Genomic DNA, 23301 nt, shown 5'->3' with positions numbered 1-23301 from the left:
ATACCCGCAGGTCTTTACTCGGCACAATTTGCTGGAACAATTTAGAAGCAATTTAAAAGAAAACGGGAATGGCAGCAGCCACTTGGAGAGCACGGACAACGGTGCGTTCAGGCGTTCCTCGGATGGTCTCATTTCCCGAGTTGGAAAGTCGTTCCTTTGTTGGCTGTTCATGAGCTGCTTCAGGGCATGATAAGTTACAAGGCTGGTTCTTACCTGTAGTTCCTGGTCAGTTGCTAAAAGACTCAAGGAGATTAACAAGTATATGCAAAACAATATCTCTGGTGGTCTGTTCTTACACATGTTCTTCTAATGGTAGCTATGTCTAGGCGTTTTGCCATTTGAAGACTGCAAAGGACCCAGAGTATTCATGATGGATATACTTACTAAAAAGGCTTATAGTCCTGCAAACTTATAGAGGTATTATTCCGATACCAGTACTTCAGACAGAGTAAATGAAGTAGAAATGCGTTTTTGTGCTTATTTAATGACAAACAGCTGGATCTGTCATAAGCTGTTTGCTCATCCGAACAGTCATGTGGAGGCGTGGCTGCGGTAGAACAACAGAGCGCCATCTTGACTGCTCACATGTGCTACCTGGTAGGCGTGGGGGGAACAATCGATTGTTTTCTGGTGAGGTCAGCAGAGGTCCTGGATCAGTGTGATGGTAGGAAGTTGGTCAAAACAAACAAATGGAGACATCCAAGAAAGAAATTAGAAATGCGCGGTCCGCGTTAAATCAAACGTCTAGACTTCCTGTTACTCGTAGAGCCGCTGCTTACACAACTGTTGCACGACACACAGGACAACATGCGTAACATTGCGCTGGTAAAGACAATTAAAAAAGCATAAATCAAACTGGCTATGCGTACTCACACTGCGCTGGAAGCGGCCGTCATTCAGACGCACTTCCTTGCATGAAATCCACTGAGCTGTGTTCGGCTACGGATAATTTGGTTATTATGGATTTTTTAATATTCTACTTATTTTTTTACTACTACTACATTATTTTTGTGATATTTTCTCTGGAGCAGTGGATTGATAGAATTAATTTTGTGATGAAATAATTCACAATATATTATCTTCACATAGGACCATTTTAAAAAAAAATTGTTTACTACTTCTGGCATGATTACGACCATTTGATACATTTTTCTTCCAATTCTTTAAGTCCTAATCTTTCCAAAAAGTGCCTTATTAGTATGTGGGTTTTGTTGTTACCATACAGGCTCATATCATGCTGAATGTCCATAGTTAAGATCCAAATATATTATAAAAGTGAATTTTTTTAAAAATATACATTTTATTCCGAAGAAAATTCTCAAAAATAATCCAAAATAACACAAGTATTATAAATCATTTGGCATTTATATGACTCCTTTAACACGGGGAACAGAGGACAGAGCCCCCCAATGTGCTATTGTCCTACATTATAATCTTGTGCATTATATTCATATAAATCTCCATCGCACAAGTGGCTCACCGCCTGGCCTGTCTGATTGTAAGCCTGGTGTTATGTGAGGAACAGATTGCTGATGTTGACAGCCCTGCTGCATGTAGTGTGATGCTGTGATACTCGGGTCCTCTTGCAATAGTCGCACATTTGAACACTCAGCTGTTTAAGCTGTTACGTAAAGCTGTGTTATATATTCTGGTGCCACAGCCAGCAGGTCGATGTAACAAGCTGAATCAATAGAGAAGAGTTTGAACGGAGGAGATCCTGTCCTGATTGGCAGACGTTGAGGCAGAGACAGAGGTGCTGCTCCAGTGATGGTGCGGTCAGTCTGTCAGCCACAAGCAGGCCAACGTCTTCATTCATTAATTTAAATACCTCAAAGTCTACTTGATCAATTGCCACTGATTTTATGATTTCAAGGTTTCCTCATGTAGCGCCACTATCAGGTCGAAAGTTGAATATTTACACTTTGTTTCTTAACTATATACCTGCAAATCAGCCCCAACACTTGTACTAATTAGCAACGGTGAGCGTGCTAATTTGCTAAATTAAGATAGTGAACATTGTCAACCTTTAACATGCGTGTTAGCATTATGACGTTAGCATTTGGCTCTGTTTGTCTCACAAAGTAAGCTCCTCCCCCTAAAAGCTATTGAGGAGTATTTTACGTACTTATAAGTGAGGTGGACAGGCCGCCACTTCTTTGGATGCTGCAGTAGGAGAACTTATCTAAGTAGTCCTGACTAACTATTAGAAAATTACATTGAAAAACTAGCCTGATGAGCAGCATATATTTTTTTTTATCTCTACCGAACCAGAATTAACGACGCCTTTTATGGAAGATCTTTGATGAATATAGTGGGTAAATGGTGCCCACGGTGAAGTCTCATGATGGAGTCGCTTTAAGGCTCAATAGAAGAATAGATCTCTTGTTAAGATGGAGACGTTTATCAGTGCTTGGAAGAGAAAAAAAGGGGCCCCAACTGTCTCCTGTCACAATCTGTCCCTTAATTGCCAATGTGTGCTGACGGGCATATGTTCTGGTCACTTTATGTGGAAAGCACTGTCAGAGGATCCATCTGTGTGCGTGTGTGTGTGTGTGTGTGTGAGCGTGAGGGAGCTGTATCTATCTATGGGTGCGCGCCGTCCAACCATATGGGCATGCTTCATTTGTGTGTTTGACAAGCGCTCCGAGGCCAATGTTGACACTTGGATTAGAGACGGGGCGGAGGAATGGGAGAGGAGTTGGACGTGAAGCCTGCGTGACCTTCCAAGGACGCGAGTGGAAATGGACGATAAGATGGAAGGGGAGCGGCACGCTGCCGGCGGCTGGCGTCCGCCTGCTCTGCATGGTCAGGGATTTAAAGGCCTACGGAGGGCGTAAGGAGACTCAGGAGGCTCAGGAGATTCTGGCCCTGAACTGCCTGGCTCCAATCTACTCTGTTGGGTTGTGTTTTTTTTGTAATCTATTTTTAGTGGACTGCTCCATGAATCTGCTTTCCCTCATTTTCCCTCCCAGTGTTTCTATCGATTTTCCTGCTTTTACTTACCCATACAGACTCGGTGGCACGTCCTGGGATAATTTAAAGGGTACTTTGTCCCGATGTGCACAGACGCAGCCATGCTTCAGATATCAGATGTTAATATCGCAGATGAATTTCTCAGAGGAGACTCTTAATCTGATTTTTCTTTGTTGCTGGCCTCAGTTTGCCTGCTCTGTCCCGTGGCAGCCGTTGTCAGAGGGTACGGGATACAAAAGCCCGGAGTAAAGCTCCGAGTAACCATTCATTTCCTGCTGACAGACGACACGGAGTGATGCATGGCCCGTAGCTTTGCTTGATTTATCAAAACTACACAAAGAGCACAGCAGACGCTGAGAGATGACAGGGAAAAGGCCATTTGAAATCTGCTGAATGGGTTGCTTTTGAGCTCCATTTACATAATTGGTTGTTTGCTTCAAAATGATGAATAAACCAAAATACTCGCAAGGAAAACGGCAACGTTTTAAAACCAAAGCGGTGTCCACTGCCGGCCGAGCATGCGGCGGCGCAATCTCCCGCGCCTCTGCTAATGAGATTGACATAGCAGCGTGTCAGTATGGAGCACGCTCTATATGACGGAAAAAAATAAAGAAAAATCATACCGCATTATTTGGTGCCAAGGAAAAAGAATGCAATACGAACGCACACATTGCGATGAACCTAACTTCCCTTATCTATCAAAACTGAATAATACATGAAGTTAATCTGCGCGTTCGCTTTTTAATAATACAAAAAGTGTCAGTTCAGCAGGTTTTTTCATCTCTCATTCAGGTGAAGCGCAGAGCCGTTTTTGTCTTCCTTTGTGTTGCTGAGTTTAAGTCTTCATTTCTGTGTCCTTTGCATATAGCCGACCTTATAACTTATAACGTGCCCACTTGCAATGTTCATGGATGTATTCAGCTTATGCATAAGCTAAATACATCCATGGCTGTAATTTCCCACTTAAGCATGAAAAAGCCTAAAGTGCCATTAATTATTTCGAACCAGTAATAAGAGGTTATTTGTTTTTTCTCCGCGGGCAGTCGTCCCCCTCTCCTCTTACCAATCAAGCCCTTTTTAGGAATAACCGGAGTGCAGTGGCGCCCAATCAGAATCCTCAGCATGATGGATGATTCCACCGGGCTTTAGGATAATTAGCTAATTTTAAGCGAGAAAACTGAATTAAATGATTGATTAGTTCACTGCGGGTTTGCCCAAACTGTGGCCTCAAACACCACCGCTTGATTTGACGTGAAGCAGAGAAGGTCTATGACGGAAAATTTCCCAAAACTGCAAAGCTTTTTTCCAGCGCCTGTGCTGAAATAGATTCATGAAGGCAGGGAACAAACTGGTCTCAAGAGATGACAATGTAGAACTAGACCTCAGCTTGTGAGAGAGTTTCCTGTCTCTGGATGTTTTTGTTTTGTGAACAATAGGCCCATCAGATGAAGTATCAAACCTCTCCTCTTTTTTTCTTTTTCTTTTCTTCACCAATTTCCAGCAAAACCCCCAAAAAGTGCCACGGCACTAAAGAATAATCGTCCGCAGGTGTTAGAGGGCAAGGGCGCAGACATCCATCAAGCTCACTGTCACTGCGCTTCCCGTCCCTCCAAAAGCAACAAAAATGCCCTCAAAAACCAAATCAAGGAACAATAGTTCCGGTTTTTCAGTGTCCCACGCTGGCCCAGGTCAACGGCAATGTTTCCCATCCTTTAGCCCCGACACAAAGTTTCCTTGTCCCGCGAGCGGGGAAGATTGACACATCCAGCCCGGCCTCCTTCACCGCTCCCCGTTCCCCTCGCCCACATGTGCTTTGTCTCCTCTGCCCTGCCTCATTGGAGCAGTCAGCTCCATTCAGGCGGGTTCACATGGCAGCATTTAGTCATGCACTGTCAGCTCTGCTGTAGTCCTTTGCCTCTCCGTGTGAGGCGCGTCGAGGGAATGAGACACACACACACACACACACACACACACACACTTTACCAACCTGATCCAGCCCTGACATGCATGAAACACACACACATGGTCACACACAACATCACGTGTGAGGGCAGACCACAGAGGAGGCATGTCAAAGAGACAGATTCAGGCGGGTCGTCTTGACATGGTTGCACTATTTTTGAAAATCGCACGTCGTCAAGGGAGAGGAGGAAGCAATGAGATGGAAGACAGCTGAGCGGCATGAGATTCTGTTTGTGAGCAGAGGTAAAGTAAAGTGACTCAAATAATGTACATCTTCAAAGAACCAGAGTATTTCCATGCACGTTGGGAAATGCCGTATTTATAAAAATAATTTAAAAAAAGATTGTGCTTAAACTCAAGCAGCAGGAAGAACTTTCCCTAAATTATATATGTTGTACCAAAAAGTATAGTAATGATGATTAAAATCCTTACTGATATGATGTACTTTTTGGTTTAAATAGTTTGGAAAAGCATCTGTGGATGCTAAGTGCAATTAGCAATAGGTAGTCTGTTTATATTGTACATTGATGTTGCTTATAATGTTTCTGTGCTGTTAGTTAAAGCTACTGAACTTTAAACAGGTGATGAAACGGTCTCAATATACTATCACTTTTGTTCACAGGGGCTGCCACAATCATCACAAGATGAAAGTTCCTGGCAGCAGCTTTAACCTCTGGAGTCGGGGGTCATTTGCTCGCGCAGTGTAAAACTGAACAGCTGATGGAGCAAAGGTGCCGTTTCTCTGTGTTCTCTCTGTGTTGTCTTGCAGTACACTTCAAGAACAAATAGCTGGTTTTTATCTGGGTAAGGTGCTGTCCATCTTAGTAAAAAACAGAAATCTGTTTTATTTCCACGCAATACTGAAGAAGATTTGAAAACAGTGTTCGATTCTTGAGAAAAAAGAACTTATAAGACCCCTTCAACTTAAAAACACAGTCTCGAGTTGCAAAATGTCCTCCCAATGAGAGTATAGAACACTTGATCCAAAAGTATCTAAATCTAGCAAGAAAGTGTCCAAGTCTTTATCACAGGGAAAGTTATGGGTTCAATCCCCAGGGTCAAATTTCATTCATGTTACCACCACGCGAACAACAGTTGTAAAGTCAACAAATGCAGGATTGCTAAAAAGTGATAAAAGACAAATTTTTAGAATGACTTTGAATCTTCCTTTGAGTTCTGTTGGAGCTCTATGTTCACAGAGGTTCCATAGTGTAGTCGTCATCACGTCTGCTTTACACGCAGAAGGTCCTGGGTTCAATCCCCAGTGGAACCAGGAATATGTCTTATTTACATGCGAAACTGAAGAAGATTTGAAAACAGTGTTCTATTCTTGAAAAAAAAGAACAATTTGATAGATTATAATAACCCTCCAACTTAAAAACAGTCGAGAGTTGCCAAATGTCCATCCAATGAGAGTATAGGTTATTGGTTCAATCCCCTTAGTCAAAACTCATTAATGTTACCACCTCGCAAACAACAGTAGGGAAGTCAACAAATGCAAGATTGTTAAAAATGCATTAAAGCCGAATTATTGGAATGACTTTGAAAATTCCTTCAAGTTCTGTTAGCGGTCTGTTCACGTAGGTTCCATAGTGTAGTCGTCATCATGTCTGTTTTACACGCAGAAGGTCCTGGGTTCAATCCCCAGTGGAACCAGAACTCTGTCTTATTAACTTGTGATACTGAAGATTTGAAAACAGTGTTCTATTCTTGAGAAAAAAGAACAATTTGATAGATTAGAATACCCCTCCAACTTAAAAACACAGTCGAGAGTTGCCAAATGTCCTTCCAAGGAGATTATAGACCATTGATCCAAAAGTATCTAAATCTAGCAAAAAAGTGTTTGAGTCTTTATCATACAAAAGGTTATGGGTTCAATCCCCAGAGTCAAAACTCATTAATGTTACTTCACTAACAACAGTTGTAAAGTAAACAAATGCAGGATTGCTAAAAAGTGATTAAAGCTGAATTTTTAGAATTACTGAAAATTGCTTGGAGTTCTGTTGGAGCTCTACATTCACAGAGGTTCCATAGTGTAGTCGTCATCACGTCTGCTTTACACGCAGAAGGTCCTGGGTTCAATCCCCAGTGGAACCAGGAGTATCTCTTATTTACATGCGAAACTGAAGAAGATTTGAAAACAGTGTTCTATTCTTGAGAAAACAGAACAATTTGATAGATTATAATACACGTCCAACTAAAAAACACAGTCTACACTGGCCAAATGTCCCCCCAATGAGAGTATAGAACACTTGATTCAAAAGTGTCTAAATCTAGCAAGAAAGTGTCCAAGTCTTTATCATAGAGAAGGTTATGGGTTCAATCCCCAGAGTCATAACTCATTAATGTTACCACCTTGCTAACAACAGTGGGGAAGTCAACAAATGCAAGATTGTCATAAATTGATTAAAGCTGAATTATTGGAATGACTTTGAATCTTCCTTGGAGTTCTGTTGGAGCTCTACATTCACACAGGTTCCATAGTGTAGTTGTCATCACGTCTGCTTTACACGCAGAAGGTCCTGGGTTCAATCCCCAGTGGAACCAGGAATATATCTTGTTGACACACGATACTGAAGAAGATTTGAAAACAGTGTTCTATTCTTGAAAAAAAAGAAGAATTTGATAGATTATAATAACCCTCCAACTTAAAAACAGTCGAGAGTTGCCAAATGTCCTTCCAATGAGAATATAGAACACTTGATCCAAAAGTATCCAAATCTAGCAAGAAAGTGTCCAACTTGTTATTACAGGGAAGGTTATGAGTTCAATCCCCAGAGTCAAAACTCATTAATGTTACCACCTAGCTAACAACAGTGGGGAAGTCAACAAAGGCAAGATTGTCAAAAATTGATTAAAGCTGAATTATTAGATTGACTTTGAATCTTCCTTTGAGTTCTGTAGGAGCTCTACATTCACAGAGGTTCCATAGTGTAGTCGTCATCACGTCTGCTTTACACGCAGAAGGTCCTGGGTTCAATCCCCAGTGGAACCAGAACTCTGTCTTATTAACTCGTGATACTGAAGAATATTTGAAAACAGTGTTCTATTCTTGAGGAAAAAAAACAACAATTTGATAGATTAGAATACCCCTCCAACTAAAAAACACAGTCTACACTAGCCGAATGTCCCCCCAATTGGAGTACAGAACACTTGATCCAAAACTATCTGAATCTAGCAAGAAAGTGTCCAAGTCATTATTACAGGGAAGGTTATGGGTTCAATCCCCTGAGTCAAATTTCATTAACGTTACCAGCTCGCTAACAACAGTTGTAAAGTAAACAAATGGAGGATTGCTAAAAAGTGATTAAAGCCAAATTATTAGAATGACTTTCAATCTTCCTTGGAGCTCTGTTAGCGGTCTGTTCACAGAGGTTCCATAGTGTAGTCGTCATCACGTCTGCTTTACACGCAGAAGGTCCTGGGTTCAATCCCCAGTGGAACCAGGAATATATCTTATTGACATGTGATACTAAAGAATATTTGAAAACAGTGTTCTATTCTTGAGAAAAAAGAACAATTTTATAGATTAGAATACCCCTCCAACTAAAAAACACAGTCTACACTGGCCAAATGTCACCCCAATGAGAGTATAGAACACTTGATCTAAAACTATCTAAATCTAGCAAGAAAGTGTCCAAGTTGTTTCTTGCAGGGAAGGTTATGGGTTCAATCCCCAAAGTCAAATTTCATTAATGTTACCACCTCACTAACAACAGTTGTAAAGTAAATAAATTCAGGATTGCTATAAAGTGATTAAAGCCGAATTATTAGAATGACTGAAAATTGCTTGGATTTCTGTTGGAGCTCTACATTCACAGAGGTTCCATAGTGTAGTCGTCATCACGTCTGCTTTACACGCAGAAGGTCCTGGGTTCAATCCCCAGTGGAACCAGAGCTCTCTCTTATTAACTCGTGATACTGAAGATTTGAAAACAGTGGTTCATTCTTGAGGAAAAATAACAATTTGATAGATTAGAATACCCCTCCAACTAAAAAACACAGTCTACACTGGCCAAATGTCACCCCAATGAGAGTACAGAACACTTGATCCAAAAGTATCTAAGTCTAGCAAGAAAGTGTCCAAGTCTTTGTCACAGGGAAGGTTATGGGTTCAATCCCCAGAGTCAAAACTCATTAATGTTACCACCTCACTAACAACAGTTGGAAAAAAAATGCAAGATTGCTAAAAACTGATTAAAGCCGAATTATTAGAATGACTTTGAATCTTCCTTGGAGTTCAGTAGGAGCTTTACATTCACAGAGGTTCCATAGTGTAGTCGTCATCACGTCTGCTTTACACGCAGAAGGTCCTGGGTTCAATCCCCAGTGGAACCAGAAATCTTACTTAAGTCTTATTTACACGCGATACTGAAGATTTGAAAACAGTGTTCTATTCTTCAGAAAAAAGAACAATTTAATAGATTATAATACCCCTCCAACTTAAAAACACACTCAAGACTTGTTAAATCTCCTCCCTATCACAGTATAGAACACTTGATCCAAAAGTATCTAATTCCAGCAAGAAAGTGTTGATGTCTTTAACGCAGAGAAGGTCATAGGTTCAATCCCCAGAGTCAGATCCTCTTGGTCCGTGTTGTATGAACCCCAAATGAGTTCCTATACTTTTATTATTTCCTGTTAATGCCTCCTCGAGCAGTCACTAAGTTTTCCAAACTGTATGGTTTAGAGCCTTAAGTGACGTTTTGAATGCTGATCCTCCAGAAAGGCTCTGAATCCATTGGCAGTAACTGGAGTTAACTACCGCAGGACTTTAAGCCACCTGACTGAGCATTGTTCGATTTTTGTGAAGGGACAAGTTTCCCTCCTCATCTATTGTTGCCCAAACTAAACTTATTTTAAATCCAACCGTGATAGTTTTCATGAACTTGACAATATTTTGTTTTGTTAGGTAATTTTGTCCATGTTGACAAAAAACATGGCCGAAAGATACAAAAGATAGTTAATATTGAAATACATGAACCACAATTTACTGGATTAAAATGTTGGGCCTATTTCATGACCTGTAGTGGAACTGCACTGTAGAATATTAGCGTTGTTTGGTTAGTATTTTCTTACTCTAAAAACGCAAACATTTGAAGAATAGAAACCATATTTTGTGTCATGAAGTCTTATTTCAATGTGGACTACAAAGCGGTTTGAGAATGAATCCCAGGGTGTCGATTTGCATTCAATAGCCATTAATCATTCTTCAATAATTAAAGTCTGAAGGGGACCTTTCTTCACACTTGATACCTTAACTGTAGATGCCTACATTTTACCAGTTATACTAATACCTGTTTTGATTTATTGTATTTAAAGGATTATCAGACAAGGAAACACAAATATATAAAACACAACATAATCAAACATTTTCCAAAAATGTTCATTGAAAGTTTCCAAGTGGCCAAGACAGATGGCAGTTCTACTTGTAATGGAGTGTTTTCCATTCTGGTCTTTCGACTTTTTTCTACTTACTTTAATAAAATAATTTAAGTATGTGTGCACGTGTAGTGACGCACGAGTTAACCCTGTCTTACTGCAAAGTCTGTGCACACACACACCATCGGAAAGGAGGCAACACACTTGTGCTCGTATTTCTTCCACATGTATGCAAAAGCACACACAGAAACACACACACACACACATGCTTGTTTCGCAGAGTGTTTGTCTGTGTGACGGAGCGCTGGTGAGAAGCAATTTCCCCTCCTTGTCATTATTAGATTAGTGCTTGTTTTATTTGGGAGAATAAATTGGCCGCGATTGAAATGAACGCCATCAGCCTGGCTCTAATACATACTGTATCTCTTCTGTCTGTTTGTCTCCTGTTTACGAAACACAGTATGAGTGAGCCCGAGGGGGAGCACCAGCACCACCAGCACTCTCAGCACCATCAGCACCACCAGTCAGATGGGACTCTCTCTTCGCGCCACGTGTTTGCCTTAAGCTGAGCGGATTCGGTCTGCGCCAGGCGATTTGCGAGCGACCTCTACAACATGACAAAAAAAAAAGCGATGACTAAATCCTGAATGGTAAATAACTGAACTCACTAGTCATGAGCCGAGTGGCGGGGATTACACTGTGACCGCCCAATGACCTGACTTCCTGTTTGCTCTGCGGGGGGAACAAAAAAAATGCAGCAAAGACGCTTTTTTTCTCCCCGAACAGCAAATTGCCTAATTTGAGAGGAATTGCGGCACAATCGAAAGTCGTGGGCCAGTTGTTTTTTGTTTTTTTAAATCACCTGTATCCATCATTGGGAGGAGGCCGAAGTCACCCGCTGCACGCCGGTCCATTAGCAGGTCACACGGCTTTGTGGGATGTGTGCGCTTCACTTAAATGCTTTCCTTCATTTCCCCCCTTTTGATTCGACGACTGCTGAAATAAGCCCAGCAGCCGGCGCCGCCTGATGACTTTGGCTGTGAAGGGTAATTGATTGGCGGGGATTATCCCCTTCCAAGTCACCTGCTGACGGAGCCCAGAACGACAGAGGTGAAGCAATCTGGAGAGCGTTCACTCCTCCGACAGTGTGATGCCAAATGTCTCCTGAGGTTGAACATAATATATATAAATATATATATATATATATATATATATATATATATATATATATATATATATATATATATATATATATATATATATATATATATATACACGCCAAATGTCTCCTGAGGTTGAACATAATATATATAAATATATATATATATATATTTATATCTATATCTATATATATATATATATATATATATATATATATATATATATATATATATATATATATATATATATATATATATACACGTTTTCATTCAAGTAAAAAAAACCTTTGGTTTCTCTCCGTTGGCAACTGAAAGTGTTTCCATCTACTCTAAAATAATATAGTAGTCTAGTAGTGCACGGCAAATTATACGTTATCCAATTCTGAATATTTTAGAATTTTTCATATTTTATTTTTAAAAGAGTTGCTGGAGTGATAAAAAACTGAATACCACAGTAACAGGAATACATTGTGACATTGAAGTGAAGCAAGTGACGTTTAAACCCTTTTCAATCACACAGTAATATTGTCCACCTATTTCCCAGTTTATCACAATCTAATAATTTCCGTAAGCAACCAATAATATCATGACATCCATCCATCAATTGGTCTGCAAAATGAACTCTGTATCTCCGTATCGCGCTATATAAGCCTGCCCACTTTAAAGCGCTCCATTGAAATTAAATGAAAAATGACAAGAGATGCCATATTTCACGTTTTCTATACCTCCCACGATTTGACTTTTAATTGGGTCATCTTGTTCAGTCGTTCTGTTCTGCGGTGGTTTAAAGGACCAGTATTTTAGTAGGATTTATTGGCAGAAATGGAATATTGTAATCACATGTTTTCATTATCTACATCAGGGAACGGGTTTCTACACTGGAGCAAACCGTGTCTCACCGCCATGTTTCTACAGTAACTCAGAGCAGACAAACTTGAAAGAAAGCCTTTTGTTTTCCTGCGTTACCTGAAGCAAACCGTGGGTCTCTAACGTGCTTCGAAAGCGAGCAACGAGAGGATGGGTATTCAGTTGGATCCAGTCTGCAGACTCAGCACTAGATGGTACTAAATCTCCTACACTTTACCTTTAAAAGGTACCCAACTGGAGAATTGGCACCACCACCAGGTGTTCTCCTTGATGCACCCAACTTATAATACTCACAGCAGTCTGTGAATGGAAATGTGCTCTTTCTCCATCTCTTATTAATTCTCTAAATGCAGCACTTGAAGCAGTTCGGCATGCTTGATGAAGTTAATGGTACTTGGCCTCATTCTTGCGATTCTTAAGGGGTTGTATCCATATGGTCAAGTGCACTTATTTTTCGTCGCCTTAGATAAAAGTCCTGAAACATTTTAATGAACCCTTTTACATTAAAGTATTGTAGTTTAAGTGCCAACCAGGTTCTGTTGTGGCTCCTGTGGAGAGGCCATTTGCCTCTTTAACTCTTGTAACTCCATTTATGTTGCTGTTCTATTCTGGCCAATTCTGAGATCATTAAAACAAACTACTAAACTAATTTAAATTGGAAAACATAGATTTTTGAACATGTGACCTAAAAACCTTTTCTTTTTTAAACTATGAGACAATGCTTTCCCATTAAAAGAAGTATTTTTCTATTTTTTAACTGAACGACACAGTGTTTTGACAAAAAATCCTTTGAAACACCCCTAAGCTTCGTTTTATTGGAACTTTTTGATGTAGGACGTTGGTAAAGGCCTGAAGTCGTCGACCACTCGAAAAAATACATTTTGGGAAATCTTGCTTAGATCATGCTGGATGTTCGTAGTTATGATCAAAATATGTTTGAAAAAAAGGAATTTCTTTTTTTATATATACATTTTTTTCACAAACAAATTCTGAAAAAAATGATATAGAATAACACAAATATTAGAACTCATTTTGGGTTAATACGACTTCTTGAACTTGAATTTGGGAAAAAGAGGTTCAGGCCCCAATTGGGGTTTGTGGTTTTAAAAAGGTTAAACTCACACATTTACACTTTGATCTCCCCAAATTTCAACGTAGCACTTCAACATCAATTGGTGCTTTGCAACAAAGATTAGACATAATAATAATAAAAATAACAAATAACTAAAATACATTTGCATCTTGGGAAAGGTATAATATTGGCCTTTCATTTTCAAGTTGCTCTGAAACTAGCCAGACGTCGGCAGCCGTCACCTTTTCCTGTGAACAAAAATAAACCAGCGAGTTAACCAACAGAATAGTCGATGATTGTGAAGCACAAACCTTTAGTGTGCGAGCGTGTTTTAGATCCCGTCTCCCCAGAGGCTTCGCATCCTCCCCGCCTGCCCGTCAGCCTGCCTGGCAACATAATTAGAGAGTTTACAACAACAGTATCCACCCGACGGGACTTACCACACATGAATGCTTAGTCCACTGCCATTACACACTCCAGACGCCGCCCCAATTCATTCTGTCCTCCACTTCAGCTGCAGTGAAGTCCCCCTCTATGTCTGCGTCTTCTTCTCTCTTTGAAGGAGCATTTATTTCCCCCTCCCGCCCTGCAGAGCCTGAGGGAAGCAGCTGGACTCTGCGGGTTGCTGCCGAGGCGAGGAGATGAGAAAAAAAAAACAGACAAATCAGAGCAGCCTAATTGTTTTTTAATGTGCTCGACTGCGGTGGCGGGAGGGTCGCTTTGAGTGCGCACGTTTGTTTGTGTTTTGTCTCCCATCTAATTTCTGCGTATGAGTGTGCTTGTGTGATGTACACAGTTGTGTGTGTGTGTGTGTGTGTGTGTCAGTGTGTGTGTGTCAGTGTGTGTGTCAGTGTGGGGTTGTGACAGCGGAGTTCTATTTAATTTCATAAAACATTACCCACGTTGGGTTATTAAGAGCACAGCATAATTATTGAATAATTATCCTCATTTCCTGGTCTGGAGAGATGAATGAAGGTCAAACGGCTGCGATGATGATTTCTTCCTTTTTCTGGGCACACATACGAAAACGTTCAGAACTCAGGGATATTTTCATTCTTTGACATAATTAATGTCTCTTTGACACTTGCAAGTAATCTCTTTAGTCTGCTTGTAACGCTGATGAACTGTAATTCTGAGTTTATTCAGGTGTCGCTTTGGATACAATTGTGATGTATTGTATGTACTGTATATATTTATACTCATATATATATATATATATATATATATATATATATATATATATATATATATATATATATATATATATTTAGATAATAAGGTACCTCTTTTTAGAGCCATTTCGCCTAATGGCCCATTCAAGCGAGCTGATTGCTACCTGCAGTCTCAGGAAGGCAGTGGGGGTTACTGTTGATCATCGGCTGCTGTGAAAGCCCAGAATTTCAGCTGCAAGCAAACTTTGGCCGAGGTTGCTGAGGCTGGGTTTGCATAGATGTATTTTAGCTCTTCAAGGATTGTGCATACTGATTTTACATACCAAGCATACTTAATTAAACCAATAAGAATGTTTTCTTCAACCCAACAAAGTGTTTGTGTTGCCTTAACCAAACCACATGTGTAATTAAGCCTAAAAACAAAGTAAACCTATATGGAAGTTTATTTAAATAAGAGACTGCGTGTAACACATGGAAGTTGTACGTTTTGTGTATTTTCAGATTTTAATTTTGAAAATCCACTAAAAGGTTAGTATTAAAGCTTAGTTCCACTGACCAGGTATCTGTGTTGTACGGCTTTGGTGCGAGAAAGTGCTGACCATTTCATCATAAACCAAAGTACTGGACAAAAACTAAAAACTTGACCTGATAATGAGGCTAGAAAGAAAAAAATATTATTCAAATCCATCTGGCGGAGGTGGAAATGTTTCTCTAATATTTAAATATGAGCTAGCATAGCTCAAAATGTGCCGGCCTCCGATTACAGTATCGTATTTTACAGTATCGAAGTGCACAAACTAATTATGAATTGCTAATGTCCTGTTTGTCTTTGCCAAATAGGGTTTTAATATAAGTGTTACTCGTGGTGTTCTCAGTGATCGCTGAAAGACTGTATCAGTTATTCTGGTGACAAAGCATCTTTTCATTCGTCGCACTGCATCAAAATTATACTCTTAAAAACTCATGCTTCAAAGCTCCCCACCAACAGCAACGGTCTAGCATTGGCTAGATTATAATGGCGGAACCCTTTTTTAGCAAAGCGTCTGTCATGTTTTGAAGACATTAGGCAGACTGCCAAATGTTGTAATTTCTGCAGAGCTCCTTATGAAGCCTTGAAACGGCAGATGAAATTACATGAAACTAGTACTGGAGCAAAACATCTTTAGAATGGATGAAAAGCTCCCGTTAATGTGTGAATTGCTTCCAATTTATTCACATTAGCGGCAACAATTAAATCTCTTGGCATTTCAATGACATTTATTTTGTCATCATAAAACACTTTGATTGATCACAGGATGGCCCGCTTTGCTTTCCCGACGTTAATGTCAAAAGAGGGACCATTTGTTAATTAGTAGTGGGTGAAGTCACCATCTATTGCTAACAAGCTCAACCGTTAGAAGAATATTTGATGTGTTGTGAATGAATGAACACTCAAAGGTTGTGAGGAACTATTTGGGCTATACCCCTGAAAGCTTAGCTCACTTTGTAAAGTTATATATTCATGAAGTTCACACGTGTGAATGGAAAGATAAACACAATTGTATGGAAGATTAAATGCATTTTAACTGGAATAAACTAGGAAACTGTGAAAACCACGTTGGACGATGTTAAATGTCAAAACACACAGTGGACTGACTCGATGATCAGAAAAAGAAAACAGGTACCGTAACAAATGTGTGCACTGACATCATAACTGTATTTGCAAAAGCTGTCAAATGATTGCCCATGACGACGTGAACATAAGCATCAGCAGAGAAAAAACTACAAAAGTCAACATTAAGTCCCCATCAACAAAGTAATTAATACTATAATGGATATATAAAGAGTAAACTACATGACAGTTAGCACAACAATCAACAAAATAAGTTGCTTACAATGTTGTGTCAGCAACACATTCGCCTCAGGGAAGCACGCTTAATGGCTTAATCTGCCAATACCAGATTTGATTGCACGTCTGTGAGCTTCACAAGCATCTACAAAGGATTCAAATCAATTAGCGCAGTTCAATTAGTGAAGAGAGTAAAAGAAGAAAGAAAAAAGCACAGGTTTTAAGGCCTTTAGTGACCTTTAAATTCAGAAAATCTAATTCAACACATTTTGAGGATCTGTGGGAACCTCGTTAAATGAGTCGAGAGGAAAATCCACAACATGTCATCTCTCATGATAGGATCATTCATGTGAAGCACTTTTTTTTGTGAAGTATTCTTCCGAAGAGGTGATTGTGAAAAAACCTGATCTGTGTTTTTGGAGAATGACCTTTTTGGAGCCCATTGTATCTGTCGAACCCGAGCCAGAGGGGAAAGTTTGCTACCATCTCCATCTTGTCAACATTTCAGTCAAGATTCTACAAAAAAATATAGTATTACTTGCGCCATGAAGGTCATAAACAATATAAGTGAAGGTCTAGATAACAAGCAGTGATGTATTTCTCTTTTCATGGAGCTCTCTGAAGGCCTTTGATACAGTTGACCACAGTACTTTAATTGGATGTCTTACAGCTATTGCTTTTTTCTGAACTTGCAGTTGGGTGGATTGAAAACTATCTCACAGTCAGAACCCCGGCTATTCATTATTTATTTATTCATTATTTACTATAGATTTATTGCTTTAGGCAGAATATGCCAAACACGCCTTTCATTTCTATGCTGATGACGCTGTCATTCACTGCTTTACGCTCATTCATGTGAAGGCTTTTTTGGAAATCTTCAGTATGCGTTTGATGGAGGGATCCGTCAATTCTAAAGGCAGACTGTGTTTTTTACTATTTCAAGAAACGGGAAGATCAGCGTCGTCTAAGAAAATTGTTCCCATATTTGGGTCAAGAACTAAAGTTGCTTTTAAATACCGAGGGTGTTTTATTACTGATCACGTGTCTTTTGAGGAGCATGTCGTCTGCAAAACGCTGAAGCTTTTATTTGGATTTTAATTGAGAAAACGTCACTTTTTTTTGCGTGAAATGTACTTAATTGTTATGTTAATAAATAGTAATGTTCTTATATTACGGGCCCTGAGATTCATTACGAACTGTAGATGTCTTATTCGCTGTGTGTTTTGTACTTAAAAGAGAACTGGCCAGCTTTATGTTCAAGCTGCCTCAGTAACTGGTATCTTTTTGTTTTCACAGCTCTTCTCTTAGAACATATTTCAAAAAAATACTTATCTTCTCTTTTTTATTGAAATTATGAAATTCACAAAGTCTTTCTGCACAACTACTTTTGTGTTTTCTTGATCCCAAAATCAGAACTAAGTTGTTAGATTTTGTTCTACATCTACTGCATAAAATAATCTACAGACTTATTAAAATAAATCTAAACATGGAACTCTTCAATAAGTTCTAAAGCTTTGATGTATTTCATTGTGCCCATAGCTATGTAAATGTTTTATCTGATTATGTGTTTATGTTGTTGCTTTTTATGTTAATTGTTGAAACTCTGTGTTGCTGCTATTCTTAGCCAGGTATTTTCTTGTAAAAATTCATATTTGATGTGACAAACCTGGTTACATCAAATGGAAATAAGAAGTATTTGCTTTGCATGTGTCGTACATCATGAATAACATTACTATATCGACAATAACCACGGGAAATGCTATTTGTTCCTCTCAGGGTGTGCTGATCTGTGTTTGTGATGCTGTTCTTCTGGAAAAACTTATTTCAAAACCTCAAGATATAAATGTTGCAGCGAGGAATAGCACGAAGAAAGTCACAGTGCGCTGAAAGCAGCAATTACAACTCGTCATCAAGGTGAACGACGCCTTTTTAATGTGGTCGTCTGGTGGAATACAACGACTTGAATGGTCACAGCTGCTCAGCTCCTCTGCGAGTACCCGCCCTAATCAGAAAAATCTCACAATAAGAGGAAGAATCCTCCATCTGCTCATCTCTATTTCACAGTGCTTTAAAGGATTAAATGCATGAAATGAAAAAACAAAACAAAAAAAACATTGTCATTTTTCCATAACAAGTAGATATTAATTATTCTGGACACTAAAAAGGTCCTTGGCAGGTGCTTTCTTCACTTCACCCCTTGGCAGAAGAAAATGTTCATTACGGTCCCAGAGCCAGCCAGGATGATGTAACAATGGGTTTTTCATTGCATAATATTTGTGTAACATTAATGCACTTCCAAAGTCAGAGCGCAAGCTCCCGGAGGACTGGAATGTCTTGTCATTACAGCAAAGCTCATCATTTATGGAGCACATGATTCCTGTATTTGCCAGTAGATGGTGTTTGGGCTCATTAATGACATTACTTTTGCAGGCTGTGAGGAAACAAATGAGAGGCCATCTGTTGCTCATGCATAAGGAAAATTAAACATGAAACTATGTGAGAGTTTAGAGCACTGTGCTGCTTTACAACCGCACATGTGGCGCTCTGCATCTGCAAACATGTTTCATTCAGTCTGCATCACCAGCGGCAAAGTGCTCGTCACTGTGGAAGTCTTTTTTGTTAACTCCTGTCACTCAAACTGTGTTGCTGGTACCATTCCATTTAAAATCTACTATGTAATGGTTATTTAACTAATTACCTTTTTATTTTGTCTAAAACAGTGAAGAAAATACTAGAATTTAGTCAATTTATATTTGTGTCATATCAAGAGTGTATAAAATATTTCCCCCCACCTTTGCATCACTTCCCATTCTGCTCAGTCTTCCAGTGCTCAGTCCGTACTGGTAATCCTTTAACCACTGCACATGCCTCTCAGGGCTTACTGTACGGCCTCGTGGGTAGCTAACGAAACCGATTGCATGAAACAGAGGAGGGTAATTGGATGGTGCCCATTAAAAAAAGATTAGTCTCAAATGGGGTTGCTTGCATTTTATGTCAGTTTAAAAAATTATAACTGCTGGGCATTCATAAGCTGTGAAAAAACTAACATTTTAGTGACAGTTCCAAGTGACAAATAACTTATGATTTTAAAATCCCCCTGAAATTGAACAATAGAGGCTTTCAAGGGGTCTGAAGTGTCAATCAAGAGGTTTTGCACACTGCTTTCAATGAAGAATATGTGACATGCTCAAGCATTGTGGAACAGGAAATAAACTTCAAGGCAAAAAATCTCCGTCTCAAAACCCGGCAGTCTTCCTGAGGGCTGTGAAACTAAAGCAGCAACACCTCTGTGCTGAATAGTTAAATTCCAACTTTGCATTTGCATAATAAATAATACGGCATTCCTTCATTATATGTGCTCAATTCCAAGCTGCGTTGATTTTAATTTGTTTGCCACTTGGGACCGAAGAACTCACAGTTTTTTAATGCCTCACATGTCATGGTTAACATGTTTGCCAAGAATTGCCAATTAATGTATCCAGAGGACACGTAGTCATATAATTATTATTTACTTTGAGCCCTGTTTCTTTCACCTTCTTGACTCGGGTTTTGCAGTAAACATCAACAGAGGCAGAACCATAGATTAAATGTGCCATAAATCCGTTACCCAGGAGCTTAAAACAGGCTAGAAAATCTGCATAGAAGTGCATAGGGAGTAGATCTTCACTGAACATGGCTACTTGCTTCATGTTAATATACAAAATACTGATTACTGGCGGTTCAAGGAACAATGTGCATCCTGATTAAAAAACCTACTTAGCTTATTTCAGGGTTGCATCTGGCTGTCTTCTCTGAAATGCACGGCCACAAAGCAACAATGGCCACTATACTCGCTCTAATACACATTATGCTGTTGCCTGGTACCCGCCTCCATAACAACCAACTCATTGCGCTTATTCACAGTGGAGGGAAATCAGGGGGAAAGATTAAGATTAAGAAATAGCTATCAGCACTCAGAGACAAATTGGCTTTCATTCATTGACGCCGTATGTGCGGCTGCATATGCGGGGCATTCTTCTGAAGTCAGAACGGCAATATTAAGTCAAATTAAGCTGTGTTCTGCATGCCGGAGCTGAGTGCTTGACCCTGTCATGCCCGGAGGAGGCCATCTCGTTGTGCTGCATTAGGGAGGGGCCCAATCGCTCTTGTCTACAGTCTGAATAAGGCCATCTCTGGACTAATGCACCCTCGCCATTTGACGGCGCTGATTTTAATCTATATTTTCGTCACGAAAGGGCTCACCTACCCTGAGATCCTCATTAACACTCCTCCATCGTAGACCAACTTGTTCTTCCCACACTGACACCCTCTTTTTTCTTGCCCCCCCCACCACCCTCTGTCTCCTTAGCGCGTTGTCGTCGGGCGCAGCGTTCACTCGTTTTTTCCTTCTTCTGTTGGGCCTCTTATCTCCCTGCCTCCATTCGCCCGTTGCTGTTCCTCCCTCTCTATTTTCGTCTGTGTTGCTCTTGGTGAGGGAGGCTGAGGGAGAGACTGAAAGGGAATTACAGAGTCCTCGGTGTCATTGAAGCCTCTGAGACAGACAGTGAAAAGCCAATAATGAGCCCCCCCTCTGTCCCTATTTTCTTCAGACACTGACCAGACTCTCTTCTACCCAGCAGGCCGGGTCTTCTTGTGGTTCAAAGGTCATCTGCCTCGGTACCGTCGATACCACCGCGCGCACGCTATCACCACGTCTCACCCACACACCCATTTGAGTTAAATTCATCTAATTAGGTAAACATTTTGGATGATGGATTTTAGGCCCCTGTTCTAGCAGCAATTACTGAGTTTCAGGACTATTGATTTATTTCAGAGTGGAGCTACAGTAGAGTGTGTTGAACCTTGCCAGGAGGCAAACTACAGTATGAAATATGCCGTGTGTCCTCGGGTAATTATTGTCGGGAAAGTGCACAGTAAATCATCAAGCAAATTCACTCTCTTTAAACAACCATTGATTGTTTTGTGGCATTCAACACATCAACATCTTGTATGGAGTGTCATTTCATCAACGGGCGTGGCCGAGAACCCGTTTGGATGAAACAATTCATTGCCGGGGCGATAGTTGCTGCGTTAAGCAAGAAACCGGATTGATCCTGCTGAGTGTGCAGGATTTGCGCAATCAATGGCAAAAAAAATGACTCAAACGTACAAGCATAACAGTGTGTTCGTCGTAGCGCTGGTAAAAGCTGAGTTTTCCGCACGATTACATGAACATTAACATCAGCACTGTAGGACATTAGAGAACCGCGGCTTAAACTGGTATTTAAGGTTATCTCATTAAATCTGGAGCAACAATCTCACGACACGTAGCTCTCTGCCAAACCTTTTGTCCTCATTCGACTGCGTCCTTTCTGGAACAACGGGCCTCCTTTTGAACACGGTGGTAGGAAAGTTGCCAAACATGGAAAGATTACCTCGGGATGCAATAAACCTTATCTGTTCGACGCAAAACTGGATTACAAAAGGCCAGAAAATACCTCAGCACGGCTTATCGTGCTAACGTTATGCAGATTGCCGCAATTGATTTGAATAGCATGTTGCTTGAGGAGGCCCATCCAGACTCAAAAGCAGATGGCGATAGCAGAGAGGGGGAAGTAATTATGATGGCTAATCCTCAGTGAGGCGGTGTATTGACGCTCTACGGAGCCTCGGCTGCAGCGACGCTCCCACAGCAACCCAGACGAGAAGAAAAATAATACGCCGCTTGCAAAAAATGCATGCTTTAAATGACTTCCTAACGTTTCACCGTGCTCACATTTGTCACGATGACTTCCTTTTTGGGGCTTGGTGCAGTGACAAAGCCCGACGGCACAATTACCAGACATGCCGTGGTTATTATTTTGGACCCAGTCCTGGCTGCAGTCGGGTTGGTTTCCGTCGTTACCCTGGTTTATTAGTCTGATGGGTCTAGTGGCTGCCCCGCATGTGTGTGCGATATCTGCCCAAAGCTCACTAATGTAGGTTTTTCGTGGGTAAATTTGTCAAAGAATTCAAATTCAATTACATTTTGTACCTTTGGAAACTTGTAGAATGTGCATATTTTCATATAGCTAGTGTTTTTCATCCCTTTCCAGCTGCTTTGTCTTTTATTCACAAAGGCACTGTTTGCCACAAGCCTCATTATTTTGTGCGTTCAACCCTATTTCTTCTGTCTCGCTTGCACAAATGACTTTTATGAAAGATGGCAGACACCTATGCCTCCCTTCTCCATTTTGGCTGTAAATCAAGACATGATGAGTTTAGTGGCCCGTGCAAAGACGGATATCAGACACTGTGTTCATTTTACTGCAACATGTTAACTCACCTGCACGGTCAAGTCTTTACTTCCCTCGAAACAAATGCTGTCAGCGGGTGGACTGTCATGATGTCGCCGTAATGTCTCGACTGAGTAACTCTTTGTATTCACATTGGGCGACCTTCAAGAGAATGCGTCTCCGGCTGGCCGTTGGGAGCTTAGTGGTGTGTGCGATAGAACGCCGAGGTACATTAAACCATCAACGAGGTACACGAAGCGTCGCCATGAATGAAATCTAACCTCCGAGGTGTGACTTCAGTGAGTCCCACACTCTGAATAATGGTTGTCAGGCCTGGAACGGTGCCATGTTTGCAGGTCAGGAGCGATAATATCTGTCACACGAGCCTATGTGATTTCAACATCATTTTAAAAAGAACAAAACTATCAAATCTATCTGCCGAATGTGAACTTTTCACCAGTTGATCTGGGAGATACTGTTTTATTCATGCACCGCAATTAGTCCAGTTGCGTAAAACATACTGGAACACAAAAGCACCATATAAGGCGAATGGGACAGTGCAAACATATAGTGAATCATCTGCAGCATATTATGCGGCATGATCCACAAATCAGGCGGCTCTGACACATTA

General features: G+C 40.4%; 8 non-coding genes across 8 annotated transcripts; all 8 read left to right on the top strand.

Annotated features, from left to right (window-relative positions):
• Positions 1–6135: 6135 nt before the first annotated feature.
• Positions 6136–6208, top strand: trnav-uac (transfer RNA valine (anticodon UAC)). Its single transcript has one exon. It is a non-coding gene; the product is annotated as a tRNA-Val (tRNA).
• A 310-nt stretch (positions 6209–6518) lies between these two features.
• Positions 6519–6591, top strand: trnav-uac (transfer RNA valine (anticodon UAC)). Its single transcript has one exon. It is a non-coding gene; the product is annotated as a tRNA-Val (tRNA).
• A 368-nt stretch (positions 6592–6959) lies between these two features.
• On the top strand, positions 6960–7032 carry trnav-uac (transfer RNA valine (anticodon UAC)). Its single transcript has one exon. It is a non-coding gene; the product is annotated as a tRNA-Val (tRNA).
• Positions 7033–7409: 377 nt separating this feature from the next.
• trnav-uac (transfer RNA valine (anticodon UAC)) lies at positions 7410–7482 on the top strand. The gene has a single exon. It is a non-coding gene; the product is annotated as a tRNA-Val (tRNA).
• A 375-nt stretch (positions 7483–7857) lies between these two features.
• Positions 7858–7930, top strand: trnav-uac (transfer RNA valine (anticodon UAC)). Its single transcript has one exon. It is a non-coding gene; the product is annotated as a tRNA-Val (tRNA).
• Positions 7931–8308: 378 nt separating this feature from the next.
• trnav-uac (transfer RNA valine (anticodon UAC)) lies at positions 8309–8381 on the top strand. The gene has a single exon. It is a non-coding gene; the product is annotated as a tRNA-Val (tRNA).
• A 376-nt stretch (positions 8382–8757) lies between these two features.
• trnav-uac (transfer RNA valine (anticodon UAC)) lies at positions 8758–8830 on the top strand. The gene has a single exon. It is a non-coding gene; the product is annotated as a tRNA-Val (tRNA).
• Positions 8831–9200: 370 nt separating this feature from the next.
• On the top strand, positions 9201–9273 carry trnav-uac (transfer RNA valine (anticodon UAC)). Its single transcript has one exon. It is a non-coding gene; the product is annotated as a tRNA-Val (tRNA).
• Positions 9274–23301: the final 14028 nt, after the last annotated feature.

Source organism: Clinocottus analis, unplaced genomic scaffold (genome assembly GCF_023055335.1).
Source record: "Clinocottus analis isolate CAN_PGR_092001 unplaced genomic scaffold, fCliAna1.0.p SCAF_9, whole genome shotgun sequence".
NCBI lineage: Eukaryota > Metazoa > Chordata > Actinopteri > Perciformes > Cottidae > Clinocottus > Clinocottus analis.
Note: the sequence above shows the minus strand (reverse complement) of the source record. Positions and strands in the feature narration are given on the sequence as shown.